This window comes from Coffea arabica, chromosome 6c, assembly GCF_036785885.1.
Source record: "Coffea arabica cultivar ET-39 chromosome 6c, Coffea Arabica ET-39 HiFi, whole genome shotgun sequence".
Classification (NCBI taxonomy): Eukaryota; Viridiplantae; Streptophyta; class Magnoliopsida; order Gentianales; family Rubiaceae; genus Coffea; species Coffea arabica.
In genome coordinates, this window is record NC_092320.1 from 37,085,843 (window position 1) to 37,094,492 (window position 8,650).

General features: G+C 41.1%; 1 long non-coding RNA gene across 1 annotated transcript; it reads right to left on the reverse strand.

The window, feature by feature from the left end:
• Window positions 1-5,322: 5,322 nt before the first annotated feature.
• LOC140008168 (uncharacterized) lies at window positions 5,323-7,829 on the reverse strand. The gene is made up of 3 exons (XR_011815570.1): window positions 7,646-7,829; window positions 6,048-6,135; window positions 5,323-5,370 (listed from the first exon to the last, which is right to left on the reverse strand). It is a non-coding gene; the product is annotated as an uncharacterized lncRNA (long non-coding RNA).
• Window positions 7,830-8,650: the final 821 nt, after the last annotated feature.

Genomic DNA, 8,650 nt, shown 5'->3' on the forward strand with positions numbered 1-8,650 from the left:
TCAAAAAAATTGCTCAAAATTCACTCTTTCTTACCTCCTTATGGCCGGCCCTCTCAAGCTCAAGAAAGGAAGAAAAAACTTCTTCAAATCTTGATTTCCTCTTGCTCCAATTCCATAACTCAACCAACTAAAGTTGTTTCCACTCCATAACATCTTTCTAGTTGGTGTTAGTGGTTGGTTTGGTGAAGTTTTTGGAAGAGCTAAGGTGTCCAACATCTCCCTCTCTCTTGTTTACTAGGTAAGTGAAGCTTACACTTCCTCCTATACTTAATGATGTTTAAATTGTGCCTAATGGGAGCCAAAGTGGTGGATTATGTGATTTATTTCTTGGTTTGAGTTGATTTAGTGAAGTTTTTATTTTTTTGAGGAATTTTCTGGTTTAATGTGATCATGGTGTTGTGGTTGTTTATGATGGTTGATAATGAGGGGTTATGACTCTAGTGAGTGTGAATTGTGGTTAAATGCAATCAATTTTGGATTTGGTGTGAAAAATGGAAAGTTAGGGTTCATAAAATCCCAATTCTGTCCGGTTTTAGATCACTGGGATAGAGGTCGAATTAGACTTTGCTCAAAACATGAAAGTTGTAGGTATTGATGTGTTTGAGGTGCCTGTAAAATTTCAGGTCATTTGGATGAGTGTAGAATGAGTTATGCCGTTTTTACTGTAGCTGTTCTGTTTTGATCAGAATGCGAAAACTGCGATAGTAATTGGCCCTTTTGACTGGAATTGGTTTGGATTGTGAAGTTGGTGTCTTCTGATGAAATGTAGCTGGATGTCTTAGCTAACTTATGCCTTTGGAATTTCGGTATTTGGACTTGTATGGACTGAGATATACCGATTACAGTTTTCTGTGTTTTGCAAACCTGTTTTGGTGATTCTGGTTTAGTGTTTGGCATTTTTGACCTAGTTGGGCTAGGAACTGGATTGAATTACCTTCTACATTGTTGTAGCCCTATTCCATAGCTTCGAAACGGTGGGTCTTACACCCCCATCCGATAATTGTAGTGAGAGTTGTGCCATTACCGCATTATGACGTCAAAACCGGTTTTCTTATCAAGGCCTAAGTTAAAGCCCTTTTCTTAATTTCTGGTTTGCTATCATGCTTATATATGCATATGAAACCTTATTGGGGTTGTGGTTGGCATTGGTTTATGACTCGTTATCGAGTCTCTTTTAGGGCTTGCTTTCATTTCGGTTGTTTCCTAGTTAACTTTTGTACTTGTACCACTTTGAGCCTAGTGAACGGCTTTTGGGAAATGAGATGAATTTTGTGTGAGATGTTGGGACTGATTTGAGGATAGAATGAAGCCTTAATGGCTGGAAAAGTAAGAAATTTAGGGGAAGTGCTGCCCGATTTTCTAGGCCGTTTGGTTCCTTTAAGTTGGGTTTGCCTTTTGGTAGAATGAAAGGCTTTTGGGTTGTTTGCGCCTAGGTCTTCATGCTACCTTTTCGTTTCCAAGAAAATCATGTTTTGCACCCTTGCATTAGTAATTATTTGGCGAGGCATACGACTAGTAGTCGAGCCTCACATGTGCATTCTGTTTACTCGATTCTGGAAGTAAAACCTTCAATCGGTTTATTTTGATTATTTTAGGGTTTCTTGGCGATTAAGGCCAATCTGAAGTGAAAACTTTTGAAGTTGAGCCGGTGAGTGTACCACTCCCCTCCATTGCTGTTTAACTTGATTTTTGCTCTGCAATCTGTTTAATTGTTGGAGACGAGGGTGTACTTTATCACACTCGCTCTCTTGTCTGTCCATATGCCAATTTTGAGTGCCTATCTGAATCTGTTATCTGTTCGGATTTCTATGACCTATGAGCTCAATCCTGTGGCTAAGTTAATCGAGTCGGGCCGGCAAGGGCCTGGACGATTAGATAACGAACCACGGTAGTCTGTTCGGGGATTTTGGGTATTGAGACCCTTGATTCCAGGTATACTCGAGTATTACCATTTCTGTTCGGTTACGGTGAGCGGGCCCGGTAAAGGGGTGTTTGGTGGACGGAATTCGGTGTAAAGAGGGGTCTACGGACGCATTGGTCCTATATACGTTGACGGAGAGTCAACCGATTTGGATCAAGTACGGCGCTGGAAATTTGGCTCCTGAGAGCCACCCGTATCCTTCTGATTTGAATCCTTGGTTCCTTTGCTTTACATCTAGCATGTGTATCTGATTTTGTAAAATGTGAAATGCCATGATTTTTCTGCTATATGTTTGGTACCTCATTGAGCGCAAGCTCACCCCTTTCTGTTCCTTTTGTTTTCCTTACAGGAAAATAAACCCCTTTTGGTCTGGATTTGACAAATGGCTGCCAAATTGAGCTAGTCGAACATATCTTTTGTATAGCTCATGTATTAAAACCCTAAGTGTACTTTTGGGGCGTTTTCTCTTTTGATTTGGCAAACCATGTGTATATATTAACTTTTGAAAACTTTTGTATGTCATTTTGATTTGTAAACGCTAAAGTTCAGATGTGAATGTTTGTTAGCTATTTCGGTTGGGTTCTGACGGGTCGGTTACTATTCATGGCCGACTCCGGATTTCATTTTTTTTATTTTGGGTTATTTTACCATTTTGACTTGTTTACGCTCGTTTGTAAGTTCCGGATCGCTATACATAGTTCTGGTCTGCATCGTTAGTCCTGGCGAGAGCTGGGCAGGCAGTCCGCTCACCCCTTTGGTTCGCCTTAGGGGAAAGTGGGGCTGTTACACAAAACTTAACCGAACTGGCCGAATTTTTTCGAATTTTCCACACTAGCGGGTCCCACGTCCGATATACGCTCTTAATTTCTCAAAAACTAACCGATACTAGAAAAATCATTTAAAAACTATATTTACTCATAAAATTGATCTATAAAAATTTTCTAATAAAGAAAATGCAGAAAACGTGCAATTAAGAAAAGTACGGGTCCTCACACTGTCTCCCCCTTAAAGAAATTTCGTCCTCGAAATTTTTACCTTCATTTGCCTCAGACGAGTCCGGAACTGTTTGGGTGCCTAACGCATGAGCTTTTGCTAGCCCACTAGTTCGGTTCCCTCTTTCATTTGCTTGTTTTGTTTTAGCTCCCTCCAGTTGCGGAATACTACCTCCGTGTGACTGTCTCCTCGGACAGTTGCTAACTTGGTGCTCACCACTACCACAAATCAAGAACTTCCGCCCTTTCCGCCAACAATCGTTCTCGGTATGATTGGCCTTTCCGCAATAGCCACAAGTCAGGTGAGAAGCCATCTTTTGGCTTTCTTGAGAAATTTCCTCAGGTTCGATTTGGCTCCCTTTAGTAGACCTTTTATCTACCGCCCCTATTGTCCATGGTGGGTAGGACAAAAAATTTGTTTTCTGCATTTTGGAAGGGACTATAGATTCACTTGGTTCTTCACTCATACTACCAGCTACACCTCTTTTCCGTGTTTGGGAGGTTTTTACTTGTGCCTTTGCATTCTCGATTCGTTGAGCCTTCTCAAGGGCCTCCGTAAATGTATTCACTTGCGTTGCTGCCAATGCCTCTTGGATGTCCAAATTTAGTCCCTGTATAAACCGTCTCACTCTTCTCGGTTCCGTGGCTACTAATTCTGAAGCAAACTTGGATAGTTTGGTGAATTTCGTTTCGTATTCAGCCACACTTAAGGTCTCCTGGCGTAGTCCAATAAATTCGTCCTCCCTCCTTTCTTGAACTAAGGGTGGGAGGTATTTCTCGTTAAATTCTCTTACAAAATTCGCCCATGTCCAGACAGTCTGTTCTCTTTCCCACTTTGTTCTAATTACGTTCCACCATGCTCGGGCCGGTCCCTCAAATTGAAACACTGCGAAGTTCACCTGCCTCTATTCAGTGTAATTCAAAGCTGTGAATATATTCACCATGGCCTCTAGCCACTGTTCAGCGATGTCCGGATCAGGCCCTCCAGCGAATTTTGGAGGTGCAAACTTCTGAAACCGCTCCAGAGCCTTATCCTCACCCGTCTCAAGGTTCCTGGGTTGATTTACGGGTATTTGATCTTGTTGATCTACTAATCTTGCCAAGATATCCGTCATTTGTTGCATTGCCGTCGCCATTTGGTCTCCGGTTGCAACTCTCAGTCCTTGTTCTTGTTCAGCGGACGTTTCCCTTTCTGCTCTAGGTTCTGGGGTCCGTTTAGTTCCACGGCCTCGACCACGTCCCTAACTACATCTCCCGTCCATATTTTTCCTTCCCTCATTTTTTTTCCAAAAGTAGTTTAATGAATAAATGCAATAAGGTGACTCAAAAGTAACCAAAATTGAGGCACCAAGTACACAAGTAAACATATATGCACATAGCACTCCACATATCAAGAAAATAGATGATCAATTACACAAGTACGTATCAAGTCAGGCAAATATTCATATGCTCAAATACACCAATGAACGTCATGTAATAAGAATATATAAGCGAATCAAACGAGGAGATGATGTGTCGTCCCAGTCTTAGCTAAGGTAACCCCGTCCGGTCCCTCACGTCACTTACTATTCACACCAGATATCCCTTAACCTCTTGTACTCATTCCAGTCGAACAAAGCCTGTTCATGTTCCCACAATACAAGCACTACCTCAACTCTGGAGTACTCGGGTACAAGAATCCGAAATAAGATAATTCACCTCTCGAGATGGCCAGTCCCAAGAGTAAACCATTTACAATCGGAATTCCTCCCAGACGTACCTATCTATGGTCCTCAGATTCCACAAGAAAATTTAAGGCCTATAACGTTCACAACTCATAGCTTATGCTCGAACGAGCACTTAATCCTTCAGACATATTCACCACTCAGTCCAAGCTCACTCCACACAGAGACCACGCGAAGCAGGCTCTGATACCAACTGTGACAGCCCCACTTTCCCCTAAGGCGAACCAAAGGGTTCGGCGGACTGCCTGCCCAGCTCTCGTCAGGACTCAGTCGATCACTTCAAGCAACCATAAGAACATCTTACCACGATCCAACTTAAAACAAAACGTATATACAATAATATCTCAAGAAGAAGTACAACCGTCAAATATACAGAGGTTCTCAAATCACTATACAACCAGCCCGTGCCAAGCACTAGGGCGAGAATGTGACGGCCCCACCACCCCTAGGGCGTACCCTAGGGTTCGGCGGGTCGCCTGCCCAGCTCTCGCCGGAACTCACTCAAACACTACAGTCCTCAAATGAATTTCAAGATAAATCTCAGATATTACATCCAATTCACCAAGAATTACATATCACGAGTACCAGAAAGTAAAACCTAGAAAAGCTGAGAACTATAACCACCACAACAAATATATAAATCTTACTAGTCAACCTAAAACAAGTACAAGTTCACTCGTCTATAATCGAAACACTAAACACCTTCCCGAGCGATCCCCGCGTCGGCCCCCTGCTAAGGAAAACAAAAGGAAACGGGTAAGCTATATGCTTAGTAAGTAAACAGGGGTAAAAGCGTAAATTTCATATTTAGATAAGCAATTATTTCACAAAATGCCAAGTCAAGTGCAAAAGTAACAATACAAAGGAAGGATACAGGTTGGCTCCAAAGCCAAGTCGTTTGCCATGCGTGACCTCCTGCCGACACTCCGTCGACCACAAATAAGGTCCGTAGAACTCCACTTGTACACCTACCGAACACCTTATCACCCTCACTGGCCAGTCACCTCACAAACTTGCCCGGGTGAACGAAATCACAAACTTGAGCTTGAGTCACAAGCTCGGGTCACAAACTTGGTCCACATACTCGGTGAACCAGATTCACAAACTTGGTGACCTCAAACCAAGTTGGACTGACTTCGACCAATCCCTAACCGGCTCGAATAGTCCATCCAGGTATTGAGATCGGGCCCCAAACTCACAAACTTCACAAAATTATTCAAAAATCATCCCGAGCCACAAGCTCAAAGGTTTTAGTTCCAAAATTGCTCATATACACAAGCCATGTACAAATATGTGCGCAAATTTAGGGTTTAGGTCGAGTGCGATAAAGTACACCCTCGCCTAAGTACTCTCTTCATACATATCGAAACACATAAGCAACTAACACACAAGAGCGGCCTGAATACTTACCCAAAATACAAAAGTAGTACAAAAGCGGAAATCACTTCGTGTGTTGGCTAGTAGTGGGCCCCACCGGCTCCGCCTAGCTCACCACGGTCTGAAATAAAGATTTTATCACATTATATCACAAACGGCTACTAACAGACCCAAAACAAGCAAAACGGCAAAAGCCGACACACGTAAGTATGGAAACGGCAAAATTGGCACATGCAAGTGCGCGGAACGGCAAAAGGAAACGGCCAAATCTGCCATCTCAAACTGTTTTGATCAAAGATTAGGCTAGGAATGTCGGATCAAAGTGAACGAGATACCATTTCGAAGCTATGAGAAAGGGATACAAATCCTCTGAAGAAACTTTAATCTAGATCTGAATGGAAGCAGGTCGAAATTGTAGAAAACAATACCAGAAATTTACGTCTTAGGGTGACCAACAGGGTTGTTTGCTGGACCATAACTCGCAGCTCACAAATCCAAATCAGGAAATTCCAAAGGCATTAGAAAGCTGAGACATAAGGCTAAAACTTTGATGTTTTGGCTAAGACCTGAATCTATTCAGAATAGAACAAAAATGAAGTGCCAAAGTACCCGTCAGAACTGTCCAGATTCAAAGGCAGTTCTGACGATAAATCTTGTTTCGGTCATAACGGGAGCTACGAAACTCGGATTTTGACGTACTTTATACCAATTCGAAGCTAAAACCAAGATCTACAATTATTATGAAGGAGTTAACACCCATATCATACATTATCAAAACGAAAAAACACACGGTCAGAGGCTGAAATTCAAAACGCACCCAATCTAGTGTCCAAACCAGGTTCAAGTGTTTTAGCTATAACTCGGGCTACACTGCTCCTTGTGACCTGATATTTTGCAGGCATACTCAGGACTTAAGAGGATACAATGTTGAAGAAGGCCACTCAGTCCAATTTTGAGTGTAACTAGGTCAAAAATACAATATACCACACCAGAACCGCAAAAACAGGTTCACAAACTGCATTCTGGTTCAAACATCATAAGTCAGGCTACCTAAGTCCAAGCCAAGTGATTCCAAAGCCATCCGAAAGCTAAGATACACGGCTACAATTCATCAGAAGACCTCAACAACCAATTCCGAAGTATTCCCAACCAAAATAATCCAATTACAGACGCAATTATCAAATTCGGGTAGAAACAGGGCAGCAGGGGTAATTTAGTCTTTGCACAGGCGACGTTGCTCCGATTGAGCTGAAATTTTGCAGGCATCTCTAAAACATCATTACCTACAACTTTCATGTTTTAACCTAAGGCTAATTCGGCCTCTAACATGGAGCACTAAAACCGGACAGAATGGAAGTCATATTTTCCAGAAATCTGGAAATTTGGGATTTCAAGGGCAATCTCTTCATTTTCTTGATTCAATCACTACCACAACCTCTTATACAAGCCTATATACATCATATACCACTCCTACAACAAGTATAAGAAGGAAATCAGTCAAACCCAAAGTCATATACATCACCCCAAAATCATCACAACAACTTGTATAGCTACTAATCTAACCAAAACACAAACTATATAACATCTTAAACAAAAATAAAAGAACCAAAGCCATGGGTCAGACCTTATACCTCAACAAAAGGGCTTGCAAGAGTAATACTTCACCTCCTCTTGAAATTTCTGGTTCCTTAAGCTTCCCAAGCTCTCAAACTATTGATTAATCGGTTTAGATTTCTTGTTTTCTCACTTAAGTGGACCAAACTCAAGATGGATTATGATTTCTTTCTCTTGGCTTTTCCCTCTCTTTCTCACGGTTCATATGGCAGAAATAGAGGCTGAAATGAAGTGCAATTGAAGCTTCAAAGAAGGTTAAAAGGATAGGAATTGATTTGGGTCAAAGGTGACAAGTGTCACAAGTTGATTGGTAGTCAAAATTTTTTCTTTTCTCTTGTTTTCTTGGTCAAATATTGTGGCTGGTGTATGAGGTATTTTGAGGGTTAATTAACTGAAATAAAATGAGAAGATTAAGGTAATAAAGTATGGGTCAAGTGGTGTGTTTACCCGGTAACAAACGGTACCCGTCGGTTCGAGCCGATTTTTCTTAAATCGCGTATACTAGGGTTTTTACTTTCTAATCACTAACTTATTATTATCACTTCAAATCATATAATATTTCCTCATCCAAAAGTCACTCTTAAGCACCAAATTTGATCCTCACTCCGTACCGGATAATCATCCGGCGAAAAATCGCGAAAACCCTAATTTGCTCCAATCTTGAAAACGAAGAGTGAAACCCTACTTTCTAGGTTCATTTGCACTTGTTGTGGAGTACTTGAGTAGTAGGATCATATTAAATGAATAATTTCCAAATAAAAGGAATTTTAAGAAAAGTGTGATGAATTTTACAATTTCATAGAATAAAATTAGGGTTTTGAGTCAAATATGAGGGATTTAAACATAACCTGCTAGTCACAAGTAAACTAGGGTTTTAAAGTACAAGTAGGGTTTCTAGTCTTTAAAATAAAACAATGTTTTAAGACAAAATAAAATAAAAAAAACCGTAATCTTTTCTTTGAGATAAAAACAAAAATAGTATCCTAAAATTTGGGGTATCACAGAGAACCATGACAAAAGAA